We start from the raw sequence: 14,883 nt of genomic DNA on the forward strand, positions 1-14,883 counted from the left end.
TTACAAGTACTGCCCTAGAATTCTTTTTTTTTAATTAAAACATTTAGGGAAAAGATGTTTTAAGATGGAAGCTGTTATATTATGTAAAACCTCAAGCTTCTATTCAGCCAGATCACTGGTGTCTATTGCTGGGCGTTGATTACTGTGAACCCTTCCTTCAAAGAGAAAATTTCTATATCACCATGTTTTCATAAAACTTTAGTAATTTACAATGAGTTTTGCTAATACAAATACCTCTCCAAATGCACTGAAGTTGTATCTTGACAGAGCCATTGAAAATCATCTGGAGGTGACAATGTGCATACTGTGCCCAATCAACTAAATATCTGAGCACAGCATCTCAGCCTCCTATGGAGACTGTGCTGTCACACTGTGATCATGGCTGATCAAATGCTGTGACTCACTATGGCTGCCCAGCATCGTGAAACGACACCAAAGCACATGCCACTAAGCTCAGGAAAGATGGATCTCAAAGCCCAGTTTCTTCTGCATGCGCATCACTTTACTGCCGTCAGAGTGCTGGGATCGTCAGCTTACAGCTATGAGAGTCAGAAACCAGCTCTGGACTTTTGGCAAGAAGTAAGTTTAATACTAAGTCACTGTCTCTGAATTTCAATAACTTGTCAAGACTGAATCACATTCTTGTGATTCTCTAAATCAAACTGGCTGGCTTAAAACCTTGTAGGTTCAAAATCACAGGCCTCATAAAATACAAAACTACCACAGTCTACAGGTGAATAATAGAACTGAGATAAACTGCTGTTTGTGATATTAAGGTGAAGGAGACTGGAGAGGTTCTTAAACACTAAGTTTACTAAAAATTGAAGAGGAAAAACAGAGATCACCCTATACTAACTATACTTTAATGTCCCCTTGGTCACAAAGATTCTGTGACTCTGTTAAGGGAAATACTATGGAATAAGAATACATTGAACTTTTTTCTCTGAGATAGCAAGCCAGAACACTTGAAATGGCTATGAGTGGGGCATTGACCAAGAAGGAGCTAGAGTAAAAAGTTCATGGCTGAATCTGCGACCTAAAAGTATCCTTCTCTTTACACCCAGTTTACTCACAGTTCTGGTGAAATATTTGCCCGGTGATGACACTAGGTTCCTGGGACACTTTCACAGGGAGCTGTCTGCCTGGATTTTTCTTAGTTGGCATACTTTCAACTGCCAACAAGATAGATGTAAGTCCTAGCCCTTCCTCCTTACCCCTGACTCCTCATCTTCAGTGTAGCAGAACAGAACTCAGCTGCCTTCTCTGTTAGCAGCACTGACTGTGAAGGAGTCAGGCATTTGTGTTGCTGTGAAATAATTGAAATAAGCAGGAGAAAAGTTCTGGTCCATGGTTTCAGTCCATGGTCAGCTTGCTCCATTGCCATGGGCCTGTGGTGAGGCAGAATGTCACAATGGTAAGAGTGTGTAATGGAGCAAAATTATTCACATCATAGTGGCTAAAAAGGAGAGAGGCAGAGAGGAAAGAAGACAAACTTTCAAAGGTATCCCTCTGCTGACAAACTCCCTCAAAGCAGGACCACCTCCTCCAAGCCTCCCATCACCTCCCAGGAACATCATAAAATTATAACTCTCTTGCTGGACTAACCCACATATGAATCAAAGTCACCAGGATCCAATCACTTTCCCAAATCCTATTGGCTGGCCACCAAGCTAGCTCCCATGTGTATACACATCCATAGAAGCATTTCACATGCAAACCACAGCAGAGGGTCAGCTGCTTCTCTTTATCTGTAAAATGGAGAGAATCATTACATGCAGTGATGTGGTGAAGTTTAAGGATATAAATCAGATGTGAAAGAACCTTATAAAATGCTACTGAGCTTAGTAAGAAGATCCCTTCAAGGGTAAGGGCCTCCTTCACGATATAGAGTCACAGACTCATCGTCCTGATGAATGCTTGCAGCCTGGCATGAGCCTCTGCAGATTTACAAAACTTCAAGGCACCAATGAATACATTTACAAAAGTGGAATTTTGGCACTTGTTCAATCCATATTTATTAAATGTGTCTTCTTTGCCAGCACTAAAAACACGGCATAAATAATGTAGTACCCATCCTCAATGAAACCGGAAGGCCTTTCCCATTTCCTAAAGGATAGTCACAGGACAGTCACAGCTAGAGGATAAATTCTTGACAGCAGGAATGGAAGGCTCTTCCTTTTGAGAGAAGTTAAGTAAGGGAAAGAGCGGGGAAAGGTTTCCCTCCAGAGACCTCTAATTTGAAGTTGAATCCTGTCTTTACCTTATGGACAACATGGGATTTGGGAGTACTAAAGACCTGTGGCACGACAGACTGTTGATTACCCTTAAAGGTAATTGGCTCAGAACCCCAAGATCAAGTTTTTAACACAGAGGAGATTTATTGAGCCCAGAGATACTAAAGATGGAAAACAAGAGACAAAGAGAGGAGATAGAGGACAAGGGAGATGGGACAGGGAACGAGAGAGAGGGGCAGGGATATTTGTCCTGGAGTGGTGGAAAAAGATTGCCTGTGGATAGGGAAGAGAGAGAAGTGGCCCATAAGTAAATGGCAGTTTATAAAAGTAAAGAGGGGAGGAAACCTGTGTTCAGATGAGGTGTTTAATTTTGATTGGGCAGATTAGTAAAGGCTTTGGATAGCTGGATCTTGACAGTCAGCCTCAGGAGGAGGAAGTGGCTAAATAAGGGGAAAGACCTTGGTGACTAGTTTTAGGAATGTAATCTAACATTTGTTATCAAGACAGAGGGAATGGGGGAAGGGCAAGGCCCGCCAGAGCCACATTTGCTGTGCTTAGACTGGCTAGAGTCCCTTCATAGCCTTTCTGGCTTATGCAAAGGCAGTCAACATTGATGGTGTAGTTGTTGAGGCTAGAAAGTCGAAGATCATGTGTGGCTAATTGAACCTCTAATTGCAAGGTGAAACCTTATTTTTGTATTCTCTGGAGAGGAGGAGTGTTTTATCTTTTAAAGACAGGAGGAAGAGGAGAAATCTACTCCTAAAAGGCCTTTTCCTAATGCCATTAACCAATTCCTGACAACTCTGTCCAAATCATAGGGCCTCTCCCAGTGCTGTACCCTGGGGATTACATTTCCAATGCATTGATCTGGGACCTATATTCAGAATAGAGCAGGTGGCACCACTGACTTCTGAGAAAATGAATGCTTATCTAGTCAAGAAAGATGGTTGCTATCTCTATAGAACTAGGTATAGCAGAAGCAAAGTAAGGCCAAGAGATAACTCAGTAAATAAAGCATTCCCATGCTTTATTCCATGTAAGCATGAGCAACCCATGTAAACAACCAAATGCTGTTAACATCTGTCTATAATTCTAATGTTCCTATTGCAAGATACAAGGTGGAGGCAGGAGACTCTCTAGATCACAGACTAGTTATCTTTGAATATGTAGCAGTGAATGAGAGAATCCCTACTTCTTACAAGGTGGAAAGGTAAGGTTGCTGTGGCAGGATCACACCCCGACCCCTGACACGACGCTCCTCTCCCAATACACCTCCTGTAGGGAGTGCTTTGTAACAGTTTCCTTCAAGATTGAAACATTCCATCATGAAGGGAGACTCCTTAGACAGGAAAATAAACAGTTCAAAATAGCTTCATGAAGTCTCTGAAACTGATCAGATTCACTGGGTACCTTCCTCCCAGAGGAGACAAACCAAGCTGTAAACTCAGAGCCCAGACCAGCTACCTGGAACAGGTTAGACCTACTGAGGCACTGTAAAGGACACAGCTTTTGAGCTGCCTGTAGGCTGTGCAGTGTGTGCAAGATTCCTAGCTTTGTCACCCATTCCAGGTGGGCTTTAGTGATTGATGCAGCTGTCTGTGAGTCGTTTCTGTTCCTACATCTCACCCATATTCCTGTAAGTGACCCCAATAATCATCGGCTTACCAAGTCGAATTTTGGTGGTATCCGTTTCACTATATGTCGTGGAATCTGTATCTGAGGTGAGTACGCATGTGAAAGGAAAAGAATCTGCTCAGGACCCCTAAGACCAGGGTCTTAGCACAAAGGAGATGGATTTGCCCCAGAGAGACAGATGGCAGGGAATGAGAGACAAGGAAAAGAGATTGAGGATGAGGAAGGAGAAGGGAATAAGGGAAAGGGGGAAAGGGTATTTGTCCCAGAGGAAAACAAAGGACTGCTTCTGGGTAGAGGGGAGACAAATGTGGCACATAATAAATGGTGGTTTATAAATGTAAAAAAAGAAACCTGTGTTATGATAAGGTGCTTAATTTTAATTGGACATGTTAATTAGGTGAGCCATAATGGACTTCTGATTGCTGGACTTCAACACTTTGATAGCTGGACCTCAGCCTCGGGGGTGGAAGTGACCAAATAAGGGAATGGACCTTGGTGGCTAGCCTTAGGAATGTAATCTGTTTTTATAACAAGGCAAAGGGAAAGCAGGGAAAATGGTGAGCCTACCAGAGTCATGCTTGCTATACTTGAGCTGGCCAGAGTCCCTTCACTATGCATATTGTGACTCCCTAGAAAAAAGTGTCACCCAACAAGGTGGAAATTAAAAGTAAACAGTAAAGAAACTATTTCCATTTTTCATGACCTGCCTAGTTCACTGAGGTGGGGGAAAAGAGTGGATTCCTGGTACAAGGTGACATCTAACAGAAAACAGGTACCTGAAGCATGCCTGGTTTGGGATCTGTCATGACTGGAAAAGAACATGGACAGCTGCAGCAATTTAAACACTGGCTGCTGGGAGCATTTCCTATTGGTGCTTTAAGTTAGCACAAACGTTCACTCAACACAACACAAAAATTCTTAGCTTCCATTCCTGAAGATTGAAGACCCCAAATCAGTCTCATGGGGTCCAAATCTAAAGATGTGTTCTTCATAGTTCTAAAGGAGAATCTTCCCTGTCGCCTTTCCCAAAGTCTAGAAGCCACCTCCATTCAAGTACCCTTAATTCATCTTTGAAACCAGCAACTCTTCACTCGCAAGTCTGTGGGGTAGTGTGACATTTGAAGTTAAATCCCTTGTTCCTGTCACCTCATCTCTACTTTTTATTCTCATGTGTGTGTGTGTGTGTGTGTGTGTGTGTGTGTGTGTGTGTGTGTGTGTACATGTAGATATGAAGTCATCGTTTTCCCCTTAATTTTTGAAACAGGGTCTCCAGCTGAATCTGTAGACGACTGATTCAGCTAGACTGCTTTCCAGCAAGTCCCAGGGATCTTACAGTCTTTGTCTCCCAAGGTTGGAACTACAGAAAATGCCACCATGCTCAGCTTCTTTACATGGATGATAGGGATCAAATCTGTGTCGTTATGCTTACACAAGTACTGCACTTATTGAGCTATTCTCAAAGTCCATGTTTTTCTGTAAGTATTCTCACAAATAATAATATCCAGATGCTAATGGAAAAGAATCACCCCTTTCCTGATGACCATGATCATAAACCTTATGTGGCTATAGTTTCTCAGAGATTTGGGTACCAATTCTTCTGCTCTCAGATAATCAATTATATAGTATATTTGAGTATTGGACTATTGTTTTTTATTCTCCCTCATGTATTTATTCCATTTCTCTCTTAATCAACCACTCTAACACTTTATCTCAGGCTCAGACAAAGCAAGCTGATAACCTACAGATGGGATTCCCCCAACTGCTGGACAGTAAATCATGATTTCACTGCTAGTGGTGAGTTAATGACAGCCTCTGATAGGCAGTGGCATCACACTAAGTAAGGTTCTGATCTTACTTAGTCTAAAGGGACGACAGCATTTGGTTTTGTGCCATCTGTGACCCTTGAGTAATATGAGTGCAGCGGTGTCTTTAAAGCATGCTATACTTGATGACTTTGTGAAAATGTCTTTGAAGCTTTGGAAAGAAATAATAAGAAGCTTCAGTCAGCCGACCAGAAAGTGAAATCACTCTGCGAAAGCCAAAACTTTTCCATGGCAGCTTCTAAAATGATTCTCAATCTCTTACAGCATCAAAGTCAACAAAGGTCCAATTTTATTTGTAACTGTGGTCATAAACCAAAGGACAATATCCATAATCTCAACACATCTCCTGTGTGAAATCAGGGAAGGGGACACCAAGAGATGGGGATGAGATACCCACCAAAGACAGCAAAAGCAGTTTCCTTCCCTTCTGTGAAGAACATGTTAACCCACACTAATGTCAGCAATTTGCATAATAGCTGCCCATTTTGGTACTGAATTTCTTTTCTCTTCATTACCTTCACACCAGTCATTAGATCAAGTCTCAGCATAAGCCAGAAAAGAACTGCCCATCTCTCCTATAGGGCAAAGAGGATTTATACAGCAAGATTTCCCCCCCACAAACACACACACCTATAGGGAGCATTCAATCTTGCAAAGACAGGGAGGAAGTGTCTTAAGGTTTTTGAACATAGTGGGCAGAATATAAACTGAATAAAAATGTGGTCACTGAGAAGGTCTTTCCTATGACTAAAATTTTAATACTTTTGTCAAAGATTCCAAGGATCTTTCAAATGGGTGAAGTGACATAGATTTCAGAAAGCTATAATAGCAGACTGTTGAAATGGGTTTATAACAAGCTTTTGGGTGGGAATGCTAAAGATTTATTATATGAAACCAACAAACTAATCCTGAGATGTCCCATGACATATTCACTTCACTATGGCAAAAAAAAAGAATTGACTGTTATGAAAGGCATTGACATAACTAAGAAGATAAGAATGATGCAGATGCAGGCTGACAGGAACTTGGCTCCCTGTTTTAAATGAAAATGACAAGAATCTGGGGTGTTACATGTGGTAGTTTGAATAGGTATGGTCCCCAAGGCTTAGGTTTTTGAATGCTTGGGCTCTGAGGAGTTGCATTATTAGGAAATTTAGGCTTGTTGGAGGAAGTGTGTCACGGTGGGGGTGGGCTTTGAGGTCTCCTATGCTCAAGTTATGCCCAGTGTGGCACACAGTCTCCTTCTGCTGCCTGTGGATCAAAATATAAAACTCTTGGGTCCTCTAGCATTGTCTGCCTGCGTGCTATCATACTTCCCACCCAAGATGATAAGGGACTAAACCTCTGAAACTGTAGGCCAGCCCCAATTAAATGTTTTCTTTTGGAAGAATTGGTGTGGTCATGGTGTCTCTACAGAGCAGTTGAAAGCCTAAGACAGTATAGACATGTGGTACATTTAGTCATTACAGTAAGGGTACTGACCTTCACAACTAATAATCTAGACTAGCAGTCAGGTAACCTAGACTGACAGATTCCTGATAGTTTCTGATATGCCATGGAATACAGAGAAGCAGCTCTGACCTTCTTCTCCAGAACCATGTCTCCTTGCCCGCTTGGTGCCATATTCCTCGAAATGGTAATAATGAAGTCGTAAGCAAGGCACCAGTTAAATATTTTCTTCCATAAGTTGCCTTGGTTATGGGGTCTCTTCATAGCAATAAAATAGTTACTATGGCAGAATTTGGTACTAGGGACTGGGAACACTTCTATGAAAGGCCTCACCATGTTTTTTGTTGAATAAATGTGGAAGTCTTTGAACTTTGGGTTAGAAAAGTAGTTGAATACTTCCAATTAGACTATGCAGGATGAGCTTAAGAGGTTTCAGAGGATAAGACTATTAGTGTCTGGAGACCATTCATGTGATATTTTGGCAAAGAATTTAGATGTTTTCTGCCCTTGACCAAAAAGTCTGCCAGAGACTAAATTGAAGAGTTAAGGAATAAAGTCAGTTGGCAAAGGAAATTTCAAGATAGCCTAGTATTATGCTGTGTGGTAATTAGTGATCACCCTATACAGATCCACAATGAAAAATGTGAGTATATTTTATAAAAATATAAAATGTACAATTTGAGGAGAGAAAGAAGACCAGGAAATACAATGTTAGAGCCAAGTCTGAGGTTCAAGAACTCACCCAGCGGAGCTTCCAACTTGTGGAGAGTAATTAAAGGAAAGCATAAGCAGCCAGGAAACCATAAACAAATGAAAACTTACACAAGTATTATTCAAAGAGCGATCCAGTTACTAGCCTTAGACAATAGAAAAACTTGTAACTTCAACACTTGGTTCTAGATTTAGAGTCAATAAGGACAGATAAAAGAGGTTATGGAGTCTTCCTCCACAGTTAAGGAAAGCCACCAAGCCACCAAGGCCACATATATGGCAGGGAAATTCCTGCTTGAAAGCACAGAGCACTGAGCGAAACTGTGAAGGTGAAGCCTGGGTTGTCCTGGAAACCCCCAAATGTATGGTATGACAGAATCATGGGATGCATGCCAAGAAAAGCTACTAACAGGGCATGGAAACAGCCCAAGGTAGAGAAGTATGATGTAGTCAACAAAGCTGGAAAAGAGCCATTTAATAAACCCTTTGATATCAAACATGTAGTCACAGAATTTCAAGTTTTCCCTGATGAGTTTTGTTCTGGTCCAATATCTTCATTATTCCTCTTTCTCCATTTTGGAATGGTAATATATATTCTGTGCCATTGTATGTTGGAAGTGTGCAATTTGCTGTTTGATTTTACAGGGGGTTACAGTTAATAAACTGCCTTGAGTCTCAAAAAGGACACTTGAGTAGTCTTGAGACTGAAAGACAATAGAGACTTTTGAAGTTGAACTGAATTCATTTTGCATTATGATATCGCCACAGCTCATGGGGGCCAGGGAGTGTGATGTGATGGTTGAAGGGGAATGGCTCCCATAAACTTAAGATTGAATGCTTAGGCAGCAGTTAGTGGAAATCATTGGGAAGGATTAGGAAGTGTGGCTGTGTTGGTGGATGTGTGTCACTGGGATTGAAGTTTCAAACCCTTACACTAGAACCAATCTCTCTCTGTCTGTGCCTGCAGATCAGGACGTTTAGCTCTTAACTGCTGCTCCAACACCATGCCTACCTGTCAGCCTCTCTGCCTTCCAGATACCACACTCCCCATCCGGATGATACAAGACTAATCCTTGGCCCCTGTAGTCAAGCACTTGATTAAATGTGTTTCTCTATGTGTTATCATGGTCATGATGTCTCTTTATAGCAATAGAACAGTAACTAAAACAATGAGTTCAATATCACCTTGCATGTAGTTTACATAACTTTCAAAGAATGTATGCACTTACCAACTGACATGCATGTACCACATTGGTTTCCTGATTTATGAAATGAGAACCAACATTTCAAGGCAATCAGTTGCAAGTCTCTAAAACTATCTTCTCAATCCTAAACAAAACATTAACTCAGAAGTAATGCCATGTACAAGAAGTAATCAAAGAAACCGATGTCACCATTAAAGTCATAAGTGAGTCCAGTCATATCCCAGTATAATTTAAATTTTTGCATCCAAATGATTGGTTAATGGCAAAGATGATGGGGTATCATAAAATTAACCAAACAGAAGCCTGAGATGCAGGCGTTTTAGGAATGGATCGATGTACTGTCACATCTGTTCTCTTAGTCATTTGCAGATATACAATGTACCATCAACCACGTTACACAACAGAATTCTTTGACATCTCCTCCTATCTGACTGAAAGTGTATGGGTCCATGTTTGTGTCCCCAGTTCCCTACCCAGGGTAATCACTGTTCTTCCCTGTGTCTGTGAGTTTAGCATTTTCAGATTCTGCAATCAGGTGAAATCATATTGTGCCTGTTTTTCTATGCCTAGCAGATATCATACAATACAATATTCTCCAGGCTCATCCATGCTGTCAAATGCAGATTTCCTTCCACTGTTATTTACTATTTTGTCTTTGTCCATTGATTCATTGATGGTTACACTCATGTTCTTTATTCATTGATGGATGGAGCATGTGTTCTCCAAGTAGTGGCAGATGTAGGTCAGTACGTTCATTATTTTACAATGAACTATTAATGCAGTAGCATGATGACAAGAATGAAGCCATGAAGGCTAACCTCATTTTTTCCTCTACTACCTCATGTGCAGTATGTATTCTGGTTCTACTAGTATAACACTGTCCCCTGGGGTCGTTAGACAGATACACAGTTTTAAGTTGATTACATGATAGCACTCCTCTGTTCAGTTATCCAGACTGACCAAATTTGATGCTTATTAGTCTGACTTCTCCACCTGCAACATCTGTTATAATCATTTCACAGATCATTTGCATATAAATTTATACATTGCATCTGCTGAACGAATCTATTTTATAGCAGTGGAGGTGTATCAAGGACTGCATGATAGCTGACCTTCATTGTCAATATGATGCCATTTTAAAATAAAGAAACATACTTCTGGCCATGTCTGTAAGAATGTTTCTAAAGCTATTTAACAGAGACTGGCAGACTATAGATATATGTGATTTATGCTCAGACTGAATTAATGAGGACAAGGGAAGCCTGGTGAGCACTGGCATCCGTCTCCCAACTGCAGATATGCCAGGCTGTTCTTTCCTCTATAATTAGGGTGACTCTTGGAGCATACCTCCTCATCATGATGGACTGTACCTCAAACCATGAGGCAAAGTTTATTTCTTTGTATCACCTTTTTTGAGTACTATTATAGCAATTTTAAAAAAAGAAATGAAAAAAGAAACTATTGACAGACTACCTGTCCATAATATCCACCCCAAAAGTACCAGCCAGATAGAATAAAGAGAAGAGAAAAAAGAGAAGGAGGGAGGAAGCAAGAGATGGAGGGAGGGAGTGACAGAGGCGGGGAGAGGGGGTGGAGGAAGATACTGAATAGCCTGCCTAAAAGCAAGGACCATACCTTATAGGTTTGTGATGCTGTCTTCTAAGATGATGCTACATTCGCCACACAACCTGGAACTGTGCTCTCAAGGTTTACAACATATAGATCCAAGAATAAAAGGTGTTAAGTAGTATTGAACTTCACTTGGCAACAAACAAGAAACCTGATGGAATAATGTATACTTTTCGTATCATCAAACATTTCCTGCTAGATTACAGGGCCAGCGTCTAAGGGGAGACCACTTCCTCCATGGGAAAGAATAATGATTCCACTACCATGAAAACTATGGCCATGCCCGGGTGTCGGCAGGCAGAGGAGGGCTTTAGAAAGTAAATAAGCTTTAATTATGAAAAGATGGTATTACTGCCACACAATTAGGGCAAACAGACAATGTTTGTAAGCCAGCGTATTCCATGCTATAGTCCTGCTTTGATGGTCAGAAATAATAGTAAGCAGCAGCTGTATTGCTCAAGTGTAAATAGAGACAGGGGCGTTGAAGTCTGGGTGCCTCATGGTGAATAGTCAGATAATCTCGAGTAATTAATGAGGAAAGGGAATTCAGAAGAGAGGGCTTAATAATGAGGTGACTAACACCAATTTTAGCCTTAGAAGCAGCTGTGACTATGAAGAGACTGGAGTTGGTTTTGTTATGGTTTTATTTGTAGATATTGACTACTCCCCTCCCCACATTGGCTCTGTGATGTTTGCACTTAGGGGAAAGTGATATTGGAATGGTGTGGGTGAGTGGGTGGGGTGGGGAAGTCTGCTATGCATCTAGTACACTCCCACATGTTCATGGTACCAGCTACTTTCAGTAATGGCTATGAAGACATCCTTCCTTTTTGTCTTCCTACCTCGAAATCCAGATCAGATGTGTGTCTTCCTCAAAGATCTGAACTAGAAGTGTATTGACCCATTTCAAACCAAGGAGATTATTTCTCATGAGTGTTCCTTCCATATCTGGATCATAGTTCTTTCCAGATACAGTTACGTTGAAACTAAAAGTATCTATCATATCTGGGGTGGCTCAGAAACAGGGTTTTAACTGAAGGTTTGGATGGGTAGGCAATATTTGAGAAGTAAGCATCCAAACCTTTAATATGGGCCATACCTTTTGCTAGAAGCCTAAGGGCATGGAAGAAGAAGGTTTATTGTTCTTTGCCTGCTTGATCTCACCTTGCTAGCACATCTATCCCTTCACTGGCATTAGCACCTACTTCTCTGTGATTCCAGTATACAGTGAAGTCCAGCTGAGATCCAGTCTTGTGGGACTGAGCAAGTACTAGATTCTTTGACTTTCCTCTCATGGCCAGCCATTGTTTGATTAGTTGGACTGCAGCCTGTAAGTCATTCCAATAAATTCCATTTATATAGATGGATGAATGCATGACTAGATAGATAGATAGATAGATAGATAGATAGATAGATAGATAGATAAAATAGAGATAGTGAGATTCATTCTATAAGTTCTGTGACTATAAAGAACCTTGACAACAGGTTAGAGCTTTGTCTTTCATCCATGTCTTGCTATGCAATACTCAAGTACAAACATCTCCAAAGCTATTCTTCTCAAGCCAAGACCTAGAGCAGCCTTAAAACCACATTGTCTAGTCCTAGTACTGCATTTCCTTCTCTTTTACTGGTCATTGGGGTTTTTCTTTTATTCACCATCATCTCACATACAGCTTCCTATTTTTAGTCATCTAAAGGATATTTTAGTTGATGAGTAAAGGTAGATATATATTTGTGCTATATAAAGTTTTAAAATAGCTATATATTTACTGTAAACAGGTACCTATAAATTGCTATTGAATGAACTAATGTAATATTCTCCCATTCATTTATCAATGGTGGGGATACTTTCAAATCTGTTCTCTTAGTCATTTGCAGGTATACAATGTACTATCAAGTGTGTTGCACAAAAAAACTCTTTGCCATCTTCTATCTGTCTGAAATTTTATGGGTCCATGTGTGTGTCCCTAACTCCCCTAATTTCATGCAATAAAATATTCTCCAGGCTCATCCGTGCTACCAAAAAGCAGATTTCCTTCCACTGTGCTTATTTGCCACTTTGTCTTTGCCCATTCATCTCTTGATGGCTGGAGTTGTGTTCTTCAGCTCTTGATGGGCAGAGTATGTTTTCTCCAGGTAGTGGTTCTGGGGACTTTAGGAGGTAATTCCTAGAAGGCAGAAGTAGGTCAGTAGGCCTCTGAAGGGTCATACTATTCTTTACAACTCCTGGCTCTTTCTGCATTCACTACTCTGTCATGATAGGAACACTTGCCACAGTCACCACTATGACATGCTGTGACATTTGCTTCTCTGCCATGTCTCCCTTGCTTTAATAATGTAAAACCCTCTGAAACTGTGAGACAAAAAAAGCTCGCCACTTGTGAGATGCCTATGTCAGATAGATAATTTGGTGACAGCATTACCAAAGTGACTAATATAGGCACTTAGTTTAATTCTCCACCTTAATTTTATATATATATTGGTCCCATGTGTGTATGTACATCCATCCTGATTTTAATATTTAAGGAACATTAGAGACACAGACCTATTTCCCAACATAGTCACTATTCTCAAATTTTCTCTTTCTGAAGGAGAAACCTCAATGCTGGCAGGAAAGACAATTTGCAGAACTATAAAATTGGTCACCTGTCACACACAGCCTTCTTGGCATGTATAGAGGGGTATTCATATGGCTCAGTTGTAGCCAGTAAGAGAAATTTGATTGATAGCTTCCCAGAAGGGAAAAATCACCTTCACAGGAACCAATTTTGTTGCCATATAACTTTTTGAGCCTCATCCTTCTTCCAGCTTGAAAGGTTGAAAGGAAAATGGACATGGATCATTCATCTTGCACATGAGACATGTGTATTGAAGATTTAGGGTAAAGTGAGTAGAAAGAAAAAGTAGAAGTAATTGTCTCCTGGTGGCATCATGGAATTTCCATGCCAGGTTCCTTTACATGGTGACAATTAGGTCTATTTATTAAGGCATTGTAAATCTGTTTTCTGTCATGCACTGCTGGACAAAATTCTAATTAATAACAAGTTATTTTTAATTTTCTAACCTCCTAGCCTCTTTTGATCCTTAAATACCTCAAGCATGCTTCTGCCTCAGATTTTGCACTTAGTATTCTGTAGTCTGGGGCTTTCCTCCTAGTTCCCATGGTGACCAACTGTAGCTTTTTGTATTCTCATGCTAACTAGGTTTCCCAAAAATCCTGTTTGCAGTGTTCCACATATAAGACTAAGGGACCCTACCCCCAGTTGGTTTTGATCATAAATAAAGTTGCCAATGGCTGGGCAGGGAGACAGAGGCAGGACTTTTAGGATTCCCAGGCAAGAGACAGAGAAGATAGCCACCATGCTGGGGAAACAAGAGAGACCCTAGGCTTGAGAAGTGCAAAAGTCAAAAAATAGTCTCATGTAGTTAGTTGCAGCTGAGGGGACTCAGGTCTGAGTCCAGGGCTGAAAAAATGGAATATAGATTTTAATACATAATAACTCAGGAATAATGGAGGGTATCTCAGTCATGTGGAGATTAGGAAGTGGCCCAGCCATTGAGCTGTTTAAATCACATAAAAATATAAAGGCTGTGTGTATTTTAGGAACCCAGAACATTGGGGCGAGTAAGGAGGAATGCCGCTGCCACCACCGCCACCACCGGGATCGACTGGAGTGGTGTTAATTGGACACTGCTTCAACCTACAACTTCATTTCATACAGGTCTCTACTCACGTACCATCATAAGCTTACTTGATAGTCATAAAATCTACCTCTCCCGTTTACAGATTTTTCTCCTTAGCATGTTCTTTGTTTCTAATCAATTATTAGTTTTGATATGACATACTTATTTGAATAATTTATTTTAGATTTGTTTGTTAAGATCCTTGAACATAAAATCCTTGAGTTATTCATTGAATTATTCCCCCAAACCATGGATCTTTCTTACCTGAACCTGTAGGGGGCATGGAGGTCCTTGTGCTCACATTTTAGCACTAAGAGGGATGTTAAACACACAGGGTTCTCTCTTCAAATGGGAGAGACGTATAACTTGTTTTCTACCTAGAAGGCCGGAACAGGCATTGTTAATAGGCTGATGACCTTTACGTTCATGTGCAGGTGAGATCATACCAGGTTCTCCTCTAGACCTACGTCTTGAGATTGTTTTTCCTAGTTAAAGTATAGAGCCTATCTTTAT

The 14,883-nt window shown here is 40.7% G+C and overlaps 1 long non-coding RNA gene across 1 annotated transcript; it reads left to right on the forward strand.

Annotated features, from left to right (window-relative positions):
- The first annotated feature begins 361 nt into the window (after positions 1–361).
- LOC120097038 (uncharacterized) lies at positions 362–8,972 on the forward strand. Its single transcript, XR_015638941.1, has 3 exons — positions 362–579; positions 5,134–5,344; positions 8,820–8,972. It is a non-coding gene; the product is annotated as an uncharacterized LOC120097038 (long non-coding RNA).
- The last annotated feature ends 5,911 nt before the right edge of the window (positions 8,973–14,883 follow it).

This window comes from Rattus norvegicus, chromosome 15 (genome assembly GCF_021556685.1).
Source record: "Rattus norvegicus strain SHRSP/BbbUtx chromosome 15, alternate assembly SHRSP_T2T, whole genome shotgun sequence".
In the NCBI taxonomy this organism is placed as follows: domain Eukaryota; kingdom Metazoa; phylum Chordata; class Mammalia; order Rodentia; family Muridae; genus Rattus; species Rattus norvegicus.